The sequence below is a fragment of the Narcine bancroftii genome, chromosome 10, assembly GCF_036971445.1.
Source record: "Narcine bancroftii isolate sNarBan1 chromosome 10, sNarBan1.hap1, whole genome shotgun sequence".
Lineage (NCBI taxonomy): Eukaryota > Metazoa > Chordata > Chondrichthyes > Torpediniformes > Narcinidae > Narcine > Narcine bancroftii.
The window spans coordinates 76,599,919-76,614,115 of NC_091478.1; the positions used below are offsets into that span (position 1 = coordinate 76,599,919).

Genomic DNA, 14,197 nt, shown 5'->3' on the forward strand with positions numbered 1-14,197 from the left:
GCTGGATGGGTCACGTCTCCAGAATGGAGGACCATCGCCTTCCCAAGATCGTGTTATATGGCGAACTCTCCACTGGCCACCGTGACAGAGGTGCACCAAAGAAAAGGTACAAGGACTGCCTAAAGAAATCTCTTGGTGCCTGCCACATTGACCACCGCCAGTGGGCTGATATCGCCTCAAACCGTGCATCTTGGCGCCTCACAGTTTGGCGGGCAGCAACCTCCTTTGAAGAAGACCGCAGAGCCCACCTCACTGACAAAAGGCAAAGGAGGAAAAACCCAACACCCAACCCCAACCAACCAATTTTCCCCTGCAGCCGCTGCAACCGTGTCTGCCTGTCCCGCATCGGACTTGTCAGCCACAAACGAGCCTGCAGCTGACGTGGACTTTTACCCCCTCCATAAATCTTCGTCCGTGAAGCCAAACCAAAGAATATCTGAAGATAGGAATGGACCGATGCAAGATAACCTCCTTCCAAAGTTGCATCTCACGAAGTGCTCCCATTCATAGAATTGCAGATATTTTCCCAGTGCTGTATTTAAAAAAACAGCATTATTTTGCATTTTAGAATCCTAAGGTACAGTATTTGTGTTCCTCTTAATTTAAAATCACAACCAAACTGTCTTTGAATTCACTCCTTGCATCTCTCTATTCTCACTCATTCTAAAACCTACTGATGGACTGTCAACCACTCAGGAGACTTTTGTGGAGAAACCAATAGGCTTTAATTCACTTGAGAGTATAACATATCCCTACTGTTTGGCTGCCTTGCAGGGGGCTGTGAAACAACCACCTTTATACAGGAGCCTGTAGGGAGGGGCCACAGGTACAACCAGCCAATAAGCATGCTTGACCAGATAATTATACATTACAGTGGGTTAGCACACCTACCTCTACTTCCAACCCTTTGGTCATATGACCTTATGTGACTCTATATTAGATTTTGTTTGACAAGCATCCTGAGAAGTGTTTTGGGACAATAGCTTTGAATTCTAATGAGGCATTCTTCCACTTCAATGAATCGGGTATGAGCTTCCCCTACACTCTTGGACAGATATATGATTAGGAAGGAATTAGAAGGATATGGACCAAACATGTCTAGCCTGGAATACCAACTTGGTTGGTATGGACCCGTTGGGCTGAAGGGTCTGTTCTGTGGCGTAAGGCTTGGTGACTGAATTTTACTTAATTGCAGTTGGTAAGAGCCATTTGCTGCCTTTCTGTCTTCTTGTCTTCTCCCATTGTCCCCCTTGTCGTTGTACTTTGCCACATCGGCCTGCACAGTTAACAGATTTTCATTGCCATTTCTGGCATCCTTAATGCGATGACAACAGGCAAATACTTTCTGCTCAACCCATCTCTTGCAGCAATTTATAAATACCTCTCAGTGTACCCTTCAATAATTCCCTGTCCATCCAACCCATACCACAACTTAGCTTGTAAGTGTGGGAGATGCAACTCTGCTTTGCATCTTCTCTCATCCTATTGTTCCCAACTGAAACAGCCATTTACTTTTTTAAGGGGTCCAAGAACACAAAGGTTAAGTTACTGGACCAGAAATCAGAGATCTCGCCCATTATTCCACGGATATGAATTTACCACCAGTATGAAAAATTTAAAATACTTAATAAAAAAATATTGATCCAATAAAATTATTGGTGTAAAAACCACCTCATTCATTAATGTCCTTCAAACATCAAGTTTACAAACCTCTCGCTCAACATCATTAAGATGAAGAAGTTGATTATTGACTTCAGGGAAGGGATAGAGTCCACATTAATGGTACAGAAGTTGAAAGAACAGATAGCTTTAAGTGCTTTGCACTGAATATTTCCAGTGACATGGCCTGGGACAAGCACATTGATGCAGTGGTTAAGAAAGTGCACCAACACTCCTACTTTCTAAGAAGACCAAGGAAGTCCAGCATGTCCCCATTGTACCTCAACAACCTCTACAGGGGCACCATCAAAGGTATACTTGCTGGATACAATACAGCGTAGCATGAGAGGTGCTCTGCTCAAAATCAGAATAAGTTACAAAAAGTAGTGAATGCAGCTCAGAACATAATGCAAACTTCCCTCCCCTCCATGGTCCCTATTCATATCCCCTGCTGTCTAGGAAGGGTGGGAAACATACTGAAGGACCCATCACACCCCAGATGCACTCCCACTGGGGAGAAGGTTTAAGACTGTGAAAGCAGGCACCAACAGGCTTGAAGACAGTTTCTTCCCTGCAGCTATCAGTCTCCTGAATGAGCCCCACAATAGTGCTATCGCGCTGGCGTTGCATGTTGTTAATTGATCTTCCTTTTCATTGCAAATTGTGCTCTCTACACAGCTGTATTTAATGTTAGAGAGGACATGTTTGTCTGTTTCTCACTGCACTGACAAATAAACTTAATAGGCATCTCAACTCATCAATGTACTGCTCTCCGAGCAAACCAAGCACTAGCAGGAATGGTAAATAAGTGTCAACCTATGTACAGTCAAATGATAATAAGCAAACTTACTTGCTAGCATGTTTGATTCTTGTGCTCGAACGAATGAAAAGTAAGCCAATGCACTGGAATAACTTTCCATTGGGTTGTCGCCTCTTTCAGCAGGGAAACCAAACATAAAACAGATGACCAACCTGAACTCTGAAGTGTCACTGAATTCTGTGATTTTGTCCTTCATCTTCCTTTATCTTTGACTTCTATAGTTAATAATTGTATTTCAGGACAGGAAACTATTCCTTGCCTTTTGATTGAGCATATTATATTCTATACGCTTATACCGATTTTAAAAATATATTATTTGGCTGCCCAATTGAAATTTATAGCATCTTTTTTTTGAGGGTGGGGATTTTCCTGATTGGGCTCAAATTGGTTGACACGTGGCTGGTGAGAAGAGAGCAGATGATTTCATTTACAAATGGAATATTAAATTATTGACTGGAAAGACAGATAACCTCGTTCTAAAACACATAATTTGGATACAGCAACAAACTAATAAATGTAGAGATGTAAAAGTGGGATTATCTTCAAAGACACCCTTATGTCAAAATGAGTTAATACCAATGATATTAGGGAATAAAATCCTGGACACTTGGTGTCGTAAAGGGATCAAATGTATCGAGAATTCTTATGGCAAGGACAATTTATGACTGAAATTTAGATATGATTTGTCAAATTGAACTTTCTTCAGTTAAGATCTTTTTAAAGAGCTAGTTTAGGACCAGCCATGACCCAGCCAACATGTAGTGACATCTTTGAAAGGAGATCGTAAGTAAACTTGTATCTAAGCTGTATTCCCTATTGCAGATCAATAACCCAAAACTGGGCTTGCACAAATCGAGGGAAAGGTGGGAGACAGACTTGGAGGGAAAAGGATTCAAGAACAATAGTGGTCAAAACTGTGCTGTGATAATATGACATCATATATTAATGTCAGATATAGACCAATTATACCTTACATGGTATGGAGATGGGAACATTAATACATATATATATATGTGTGAAAGTAAGATCCTTTTGGTATGACCTGGCAGAAATTTTGACAAAAATTATAGAAATGGATTTCCATTGGAACCAGAACTTTATTTATTGACCTGTGGCGGCACACCACTAGGCAGGTGAACCGGCCCCACTTGTAATCCACGCGGTGGGGCAGCCGGCCAAAATGGTGCCATCGGGGGTTTCCCTTCTTTCTCAGCACAGGGTTCAGAAGCCCACGCTGGTGAACCACATGACACCTGGATGACCCCCAGCACAGTTCTCAGCCAGGTCCGGGCTGGGAGTATAAGTCCAGCCCAGCAGCCTGCAATAAACCAGTTCTGCTCACTGAGCTCAACCTGTTTGGTTGTATCATCTTTCAGTAGCAGTTTAGCTGCTGCTACAGTCCAATCTTATGGTTATTGGTACAAATCTATCAAAATGTCAAATACAGTTCATGAGGATTGCACTAGTGGTAGCCAGGAAATGTATGGCTGTTACATGGAAGTCTAACTCCCCTACTTATTACTCGCTGGAATATGGAAATGTAAAGTTGTGTCCCCCAGAAAAGATAACTAATAATCTTATAAAAAAATATAATGAGTTTGTTAAAACTGAGCAGTCTTAATGATGGTGTTGATATGCAAAGTTTGTCTGGGGATCAAATTTGATATTAAGGTGTCAGGACTTTGTCAGGGAAAGAGATGGCTCAAGATCTGTGTTTGAGGCAAAGGTAAGAGAAAGTGGCTCATCAAGAAACAATAATAAGGCAGATTTACGCATATTTGTAAAAGGAGTGCTGACGAAATGGAGTTGGGCATGATCAGTGTGCATGTGGAAACTGATGCTGTGTTTTCAAGAGATGTTGCCAGAGTAGGATGTAGATGAGGGATAGTAGATTTCAAATGTATTGGCCCAGGAGTGATGAGTAAACCTTGGTTACACTACATGTGAACAGTTCAGCTCTCCTTATTATTCAAAGGTAATAGAGGGGAAAGTGCTCTGGTGATCCTATAAATGAAATGCTTTAACATCCGTGGGTGACAAGGTTGGCGTAGCAGTTAGCACAATGCCTTTACAGCGCCAGCGATTGGGTCCGGACCGGGTTCGAGTCTCGTGCTGTCTGGAAGAAGTTTTACATTCTCCCAGTGTGTTCATTGGCTGCCTCTCACCATTCAAAACATACTGGGGGTTGTAGGTTAATGGGGTGTAAATTGGGTGGCATGGACTCATGGGTTGAAATGGCCTGTTGCAGTGCTGTCTGTCTAAAAAACTATTTAAGAACAGATCAAATAAACCATCCTCCAGAAAAATTAGCACTGAGCTCCAAAAGAGAGATTAATTTGCATCTGAAAGTAATTTTGCAAAATAACTGAAAATCAAGAAGTGGAGATGAAGAACAAACATTAAGAACACAAACAATGTGAACAAGATGACCAAGGAACAGCGAGCTTTTATTGTGCCAATCTATTACAAGAAAATTAGTGTTGATTGAAATAGACCACAGCAAAAAAAAATGCAGTAATTTTGTGATCTTATGTTAAAGTAACTAAAACTCTAAATAGGGTAATTGTGAGACACTGGAGATTTAAAAATGCAATCAGAAAACAATGAAAAGGAATCAAATTGCACCTTAAGAAAAAGTCATCAGTGATGTCCTCAACATGTTACAGGCCTCCAGTCTGGAAAACAACCCCCCACTTCCATCCTCCTACCGTCAAGCCAATTTTGTATCCAATTAGCAAGCTTGCCCCGAATCCCACGTGATCTAACCTTCCAGGCCGGCCTATCACACAGAAGCCTTCTCAGATTAGTTGAATGATTCCTATGGAAACTGAAAATCTCATTTACATTCTTGCGTTAAAGATGTACATCTGTTTTTCTAACCCAAGTAGGATTTGTTATTTAACCAAGAAACTCGATTCTTCCCTTTGGGAATTTTCAATGGAACCCTTCGTAGTGCAAAGTTCTCTTATACTATACATTTTGCTGTGTTTTCTATTGAATGGAATCTCACTTGTTTGGCATGAAGAAATCCGAATTCTTTCCAAAGCCATTCTATACCTCAGGATATATTTTGCAGCTGATGAGATGGTAAAATAAATTGAATAGCAAAAAGTTAAAAGTTGTTTAGGAAGAGTAGTAAAAAACTGCAGGTGCCGTGAAACTCTAATAAAAACAGAAAGTGCTCAACAGGGCAGGCAGTATCTGAATTCAACAATTCCAGATAACCAGTCATTCCTAATTATGTCACAAAATATCTGTTTTGTTGTAAAGCAGGCCTCCACTGTATTCGACTGCAATGTTCTCCAAACTAGCTGTTCATTCCATCTTGTGCCCTTTTTGTGAAAGGCTACTTTGAAAAAAAGTAATTTTAAGAAATTGTGTATTTGTTCTTTTTTCACAAAAATGATGACAAGATATTAATAACATCTTTTTACAATAGACCATATAATATTTCATAATTAAGATTCATAATGGCTCATTTGGCAGCTCTCTTGCCTCAGCACTCATCCCATTCCAGAGATGTGAGATTTGTATGCAGTGCCACACTCCAGTGCTGCACTGACAACCCCTACACTGTCAGAGCAACTGCCTTTAAGATCAGATGTTACATTAAGGACTTGACTGCTCTCTCAGGAAGAGTAGGCAGCCCATGATAACATTGTGGAGAAGGCAGGGACCACTCCAGTTGTGTTCTTGTCCACAGTTTATTCCTCACTTGGAATTTCCAGAACTGAGCAGATTGATTGATGTATGTGGGAGCATGGTGCAAAGTGTATCAGGACAACATAAAAGGGATGTGGCAGGTACTTGAGAAATGTAAGTATTTTTCTTTAAAGTTGCACAATCATTGTCTGTATCATCAATGCTAAAGACATATTCAGTTATGAATGTAATAATCTCAGCTTTCCTCCATCATTTTGTACAGAGCAGATAGGTGAGGCCTCACTTGGAGTTTTGGACTCCTTATTTAAGAAAGGATGTCCTTGCATTGGAGAGGGTTCAGAGCAGATTTACAAGAATGATTCTTGGAATGCATTTTGGAACTTTTGACAGCTCTTGGACTGTATTCCTTGGAGTTCAGAAAACTGAGGGTGTACCTCATTGAAGTATTTCGGATGTTGAAAAGCCTGGACATAGTAAATGAGGCAAAATTGTTTCCAATGGTAGGGGAGTCTTGGACAAAAGGGCACAACTTCAGGATAGAAGGACGCCCATTTAAAACAGAAGAATTTCTTCACCCAGAGAATGGCGAACTTCTGAAATTTTGCTGTGAAACACAAAAGTCTGCAAACGTTGTGATTGGAGTCAAAACACAGAGATGCTGGAAGATACCGTATAACTACTGACATTTCAGGCTCTAGCCCTTCTTCAAGGTATAAGTGAAAAAAATCAGGCATCTAAATTAAAGGCTGGGGAAAAAAAGGGGAAGAATGGGAGGAAGAGGAGTATAGACCAACAAAAGGTGTTAATTGGATATAATAAAAAGGACAAGCGAGAATTTTTCTTGGCTCTGTGAAAGGAGACAGGAAAAAGGGTAGAGAGAGACAGAAAGACAGAACTAGTGAAAAGGTGACAAAAAGAAGAAGAGGGGGAGGGGTTGCCAAAGCTTTCTTAATTTCTTCTTTTGTGAAAGAGGCATCTAAATTAACCCATTCTTTATCTTCTAATTTTGGCAGTTCAACATTTGTTAAAAATTCATCCATCTCATTTTCATCTCCTAATAATTCTGATTTAGACAGTTTTATATATTATTGTCAAAAAATATTATTTATTTATTTTGTTATTATTTTGTTATAATATTGGCCTCTGTTTTTATTGCATTTATCATTCTAGATGACTCCTCTGCCTTTATCTGCCAAGATAAAAACTCATTCTCCTAATTCATAATATTTTTGCTTGGTTTTTGTAGTTTTTTTTCTGTTTGAAATGTTTGTAATGTTATATTTTATTCTCTAATAATCTGTATTTTTCTTGTAACCTTCTCTGATATTCTTTTTCCAATTTTGTTATGTTTCTTTCTAAACCATCCAAGTCTGTAGCATATTCTCTCTTAAGACTTTTTGTATAAGAAATAATTTGTCCTCATAGATAAGCTTTAAGCGTATCTCATATTTAAAAGCTATTATCAGTAGAAGGAAGATTAGTTTTACAAAATAATTCTATATGTATCTTAATGAACTCACAAAAGTCCTTCCTTTTCAACAGTGTGGCATTTTCACTTACTTGTTTTTCCATTAGCACAATAGTGAAAGTTAATGGAGAATAATCTGATAAAAATCTCACTAAATAATCCATTTTTACCACTCTATTTTAACTGAGCAAACATTAAAAACTAATCAATATTTGTATGTGAATCATGAACCCTTGAGTAGAATGACATCACTTTCTATGGGGCTAAGCTGCCTCCATGTACCAATCAAATTTAAACCCTTCATTAATGATAGTGTCATTTTTGCAGATTTTGCTCTTGTTACTGTTCTAGCTGATTAATCCAATATTGGATCTAGACAGACATTGAAGTCTCCTCCAACCAGTATATTTTGTATTCTCTCTGTTGTTTTTAAAATATCCCTTATAAAGGCTTTATCGTCATAATTTGGTGCATGGATATTCATATTGGTTTGTGGCTGCCTCGTCTATTATTATTGATATAGTTTTATTCATTATAATTGCTACTCCTCTTGCTTTTGAGCCAAATGAAGACAATATTACTTGTCCCACCCATCCTCTTTTTAATTTAGCATGTTCTGATTTAGTAAGATGTGTTTCTTGTAGAAAGACTATATCTGCCTTTAATTTGTTAAGTGTGCCAAGACCAGCTTCCTTTTCATCTTCACGTTTATCCCATTAACATTAAGACTAATAAATTTGATTTTTTAATATTGTTTAACAATAAAAACCTTTTTGATTGTTTAAATTATACAGTGATCTTTCCCCTTTAAAAACACATACAATGTCCCTGCCCTGAAGGTGATGTAAACAGGAAACCCCGAAAGTCTGCGATAAAATCCCACGGAACCCTTTGAGGAAGAAGAGATCCTCCCTTTAATGCTATCTTTTATAGATACTCCTCTCTGGTTGCCATTCTCCCCCTTAGACTGGAGACTCCTCCCTGCTGCTACTTTTCCCAAGTTTTCACTCTTTCTGAGATCTCCATTAATATTTCAATAAAATTGACTTTTCAACAATAAATACAAGACATTTTAAAAATACAACTTTTACTTAGTCCCACTGTAAATATTCTTCACTGTCTTCTTTGGTAACCTTAGACTTCTCATAAACCTCGCAAGAGTCTTCCATCTCATTCTTAGTCTTGAAAAATTGCCGATTACCTTCTGCTACTTCGACCATTAGAATCACAGGGTATATCACTGAGTGTTTCAAGTTTTTGGAATGCAATTATCTTTTTACATCGTCAAACTGCTTCCTTTGCTTAATCAAAGTAGGGCTTAAAATCTTGAAAAAATTGCATTTTTTCATGGTCAATCTTAAGTGGGCCATTATTTTGCTTAGAGTATTCATATGCTTCTCCCAGGATTTTTTCCCATTCCGGTAACTCAGAAGTCTTACCAGGTCCAGTTGTCGTCACTGATGGCTGGCTCTCCTAGGGCCTAGAGTCCAGTGATCCCTTTCAATATGTAATTTGTCTTTTCCCAGCACTTGTGGGATCCATGTTCCCTCGATTCCTTCTTTCAGTCCGATAATTCAAACATTATTTCAACTGCTAAAATTCTCTATGTGGTTGATCTTGTCCTGCAGACCATGTCTGTCTGACTCCCATTTCTTCACATCTTTTTCCAAAGCTTTTAGCTTATCTTGTATTTTTACCAAGTTTACTTCTGCCATCCTTTCTATTAAATCTTCAATGATTTCTTTAATTTCAGTCTTCCTTACATTACAGTTTCAACGCCTGCAAATCAATTCCTCAAGTTTTCCATTTTTTCCAGGATAATATTTAGTTCTTGTCCCGACTCCCCAGCTCTGCCAGGGTCTGCCAGTCCCGAGGCCACTCTTGTGCAACTCCCTTTCAGGCTTTCGCTTGATGTTCCTGATTGAGTGGAAACTTTCTCAATTTTTGTTCTCAGCTGCTATGATTTCTTAGTACTTATTTTGTCCATTTTTTAGTGAAAAAAAATCTTAATTCTAAGATTTTAACTGTCTTTTTGATACACTTCAGGGAGACCTTGATCAAAACACGTCTGTCTAAGTCCTTCACATGGCCAGTGCCCCCCCGGAAGTACTATACTTAAGCCCACACCTCCTCTCTCACCAGCTTTCGTGGCCCCAAACAATCCTTCCAAGTTAATCAACACCTCACTTGTGAATCTGCAGGGGTCATGTGCTGCATCTGATGCTCCTGCTGTGGTCTCCTCTTCATCAGACAGACTAGATGCAGAGTGGGACTTCACTTTGTTGAGCACCTCGGCTTTGTCTGCCACAATAGCATGGATCACCTAGTGGCCACCCATTCCAATTCCCTGCCCCATTCCCTTGCCAACACATCTGCCTGTGGTCTCATGCACTGTCAGACTGAGACCACCTGCAAATTGGAGGAGCCACACCTCATCTCTCTCCGGAAACCCTACAACCAGATGGCATTAACATTAGTTTCTCTGGTTTCCATTACTCCTCCCCCAACCCCATCTTTCCTTCCTCTAGCGGCCTCTCTCTCTCTCTCTCTCTCTCTCTCTCTATCTCTCTCTCTCTCTCTCTCTCTTTTCCCTTTTCTTTCTGTTTCCTCTCACATAGCCAAAAACAAATCCCCCTCCTTCCCCAATCAATTTTCACCCTTTCCTCTCTCCTGCCCTCTTGACATATCCAATTAACATCTTTTATCTGTTAGTCTGTACCCCTCCTATTCTTACCCCAACCTTCAATTCTGCCTGTGTTTTTTTCACTCAAAAAGGGCTTAGGCCTAAAACGTTGGTAATTTATCTTTACCTCGTATGGAAGCTGTTAGTGTTTCTGTATTTTGTCACTGGAATTTGCCGCCAAGGTTGGCTTTCGAGGCCAGGTCATTGGGTATATTTAAGGCAGAGATTGATAGGTATCTGAATAGTCAGGCTATCAACAGTTATGGGAAGAAGACAGGGGAGTGGGGCTGAGTGGAAAAATGGATCAACTCATGATGGAATGGCAGAGCGAATGTGACAGGCCAAGTGGTCTATGTCTCCTATATCAATGGAGGTGGCATGATTAGCATGGGAATTAGTGCAACGCCCCCTAAGCCTGGACTCAAATCTGATTCTGTCAGTAAGGAGTTTGCATGTACTCCCAGTGACCTGTGTGGGTTTTTGCCGGGGCCTTTGGTTTTCTCCCACCCTCCAAGTTGTATGAGGTTGGTAGATGGTGTTCTACTGTGCTGTATCACTCAATTTAAAGTTCCTCTGGAGTAGAAACCAGCATCCTCATGCATGTAGCAAATCCAATGAGGCAAAGAACAAGATTCACCTTTAGATACAACACACTGATAAACGAGGAATTCTCTTCCATATTTAGTAGTTATCATGCCATAAAATATTGCTCAGATGATAATTAATTGTTAAATTTTCTTTACAGGTCAACTACTTATACACAAGAAGCTCTCAATCAAACAGTTTGCACAAAAGTTTGGAAGTAAACCAAAGGCATTTCAATAGCTCTGATGGTGTTTTAGCTGGAGGGTGACTCACATCGTCACTTTTAGTTACTCAATATGGCTCAGTCAACAAAAAGAAGAAACACAGGCGTTTTCCACATGCTCCTCAACCTTATGTTTGTCCTTACAGTGTTCTTATTTTATTGATAAAATCTGAAGAGTTCCAGTTCTGATCTTTAAGTTGATATGGTGGGGATAATATCTGCTTCAGACACGTCGTTGTTTGAAGAGGGTGGGAAAAATCATTGAAGACCCCTTCCACCCTGCTCACAGCATCTTTCAGCTGCTCCCATCAGCAAAGAGATATAGGAGTATCAGAACCAGCACCACTAGGCTGACGAACAGCTTTTTCCCACCATTAATGAGAATGCTGAACGACCAAAGGAGCTGCTCACACTGACCATCCACGACTCTAATATTCATGAAGCGGTAATTATTTGTAACGTAAAATATTTGTCCTGCATATGTATTGTTTATCTGTATGTGTGCAATGTCTAGTTGTGTGTCTCTGTGTTTTGCACTGAGGACCAGAGAATAGATCGGATCGGATTGTTCTTGTATAAACAGATGACAATCAACTTGACTTGACTTGCTTGGTCATCACTGATTTTTGATGTTTGACAGCAAATAAAAGGATCTCTTGCCCAGTTCTTGCCTTGACAGATCCTCTTTAAGCCATGATGAGGCAAGACTCACAAGTGCACCAGGTGTTCAATCCATATTTCACAGTCCATATGCACTTAGAGTAAAATACAATCCAAGCAGCGTCCTCAACATGTTGCTACATCAGACCCAAGAGGAAAATCATGGACTTTATGAAACTCAGGGAAAGTCCCTGACTATGTTTTTATTTGGTGCTACTTAACTTTGCTTACTAAACATTGCTCTGAAGCCTCCATTTTCTTGACTCTTAAGATAACATGGTGGGATTTCGGGAATCTGCTTAACGATGGACCTTCTTTTTACCCATTCAAGCAACTCTTTTGGGTAAAAGATTTGAGGCAGAAAGCCAGACTTAATTTGCACACCAACAGGTTGAATTAAAGTTGTAGCTTCCTGTGCAGTGACAAAATGGAAATTACAACACTTGCTTTGTGCACCGTTAAGCTAATAATTGCTAGGACACATATTTAAACTTTTCAAAATTATAGCAATATCTGGCAGTCCAAAGAAATCAATGCACTAACACTTGATACTGTGAATGCTGAAAAGAACCAAGATTTTTTTTAAATTTGCAATGGAATATTTATGTTTGGATGCTCCATTTATCATCTAAAACCAGCCTAAATGTAGAACGTGCCTGAAGTGGAGTGAGACAATATGGGGTAAGACTTTTGTAAAAAATTAGTTTTGGGCCAAGCTGAAACTGCATGTTACTTTTACAGTAGTGAGATTCATTTGAAGGAGTTACATATGTAAATAAAAATCTTTATTTCTACAAGAATTGCTGCAAAGCTTGAGTATCTCGAAATTGATACCTTAGTCCGTCCCTGAAGTTCTTTTTATTCAGAGTTGAGTTGTGGTGTGGAGGTCTGATATTTGACAGTTTAAATGCTCACGTCCCGAGACTTTATGTGAATGGCAGATGGATTCTTCTTCTTCTTCTTCTTCTTCAGATTGGCTTCATGGACGAAGATTTTTGGAGGGGTATGTCCACGTCTGCTGCAGGCTCGTTGGTGACTGACAAGTCCGATGCGGGACAGGCAGACACGGTTGCAGCGGTTGCAGGGGAAAATTGGTGGGTTGGGGTTGGGTGTTGGGTTTTTCCTCCTTTGTCTTTTGTCAGTGAGGTGGGCTCTGCGGTCTTCTTCAAAGGAGGTTGCTGCCCGCCGAACTGTGAGGCGCCAAGGTGCACGGTTGGAGGCGAGATCAGCCCACTGGCAGTGGTCAATGTGGCGGGCACCAAGAGATTTCTTTAAGCAGTCCTTGTACTTCTTCTTTGGTGCACCTCTGTCTCGGTGGCCAGTGGAGAGCTCGCCATATAACACGATCTTGGGAAGGCGATGGTCCTCCATTCTGGAGATGTGACCCACCCAGCGCAGTTGGATCTTCAGCAGCATGGATTCGATGCTTGTGGACTCTGCCAGCTCGAGTACTTCGATGTTGGTGATTAAGTTATTCTAATGAATGTTGAGGATTACAATGTTGGTAAATGTGAGGTTATTGACATTGGAAGGAAAAATGGAAGATCAGCTTGTTAGTTAAATTACAAATGTTGATCTGCACTATCGATGTCTCCAAAGACTGAGTGAGGAATGATGGGCTTTAATACACATTAGATTTCAGCTGGCCCAACTCCATGTGCTCGAATGAATGGAAGGTTGACCTTTATGGCCAGGTCACAGGGGAGGGGATACAGGGGATCGAGTCATCAGTGGGCGGGCCAGCCACTATACACAGAACATCACAGAATAGTACATACATATTACCACAATGCTTCCATGCAGAAGTAAGTAAGTACTTTATTGTCGTTGCAAAACACAACGAAATTAAAAATACAATCTGCAGTACTTACCAATACAACATACATGAGCAAATAAAAACAAAACAATTCAAATCAATTCAAAAATACACAAATGCAGAAGGACTTGGGAGTGCTTGAGCATGAATCACAAAAGGTTGGTTTGCAGGTGCAGCAGGCTATCAAGAAGCCAAATGGAATGTTGACCATCATTGCTGGAGGGATGGAATTTAGAAGCAGGGACGTTCTGCAGCAACTGTACAAGGTCCTGGTGAGGCCGCATCTGGAGCACTGCATGCAGTTCTGGTCTCCTTACTTGAGGAATGGTGCACTGACCTTGGAGGCATTGCAGCAGAGGTTCACTAGATTAATTCCAGAGATTGCTGTGGGGTGGGGTGGGGAGGGGGGGGAGATTGAACTATCTGGGACTTCAGAAGAATGAGAGGGGATCATATAGAAATGTATAAAATTATGAAAGACATAGATAAGCTAGAAGTAAGGTGAGACAAGAACTAGGATTCAGGACAGTAGGCTTAGGATGGAAATGAGGAGGAACTGCTTTTCCGAAAGGGTGGTGAAACTATTGGATTTTCTGCCCATGGAAGCTACCTCAGTAAAT

The 14,197-nt window shown here is 40.2% G+C and overlaps 1 long non-coding RNA gene across 1 annotated transcript; it reads left to right on the top strand.

The window, feature by feature from the left end:
* The first annotated feature begins 295 nt into the window (after window positions 1-295).
* LOC138744788 (uncharacterized) lies at window positions 296-11,764 on the top strand. The gene is made up of 2 exons (XR_011345765.1): window positions 296-577; window positions 11,039-11,764. It is a non-coding gene; the product is annotated as an uncharacterized lncRNA (long non-coding RNA).
* Window positions 11,765-14,197: the final 2,433 nt, after the last annotated feature.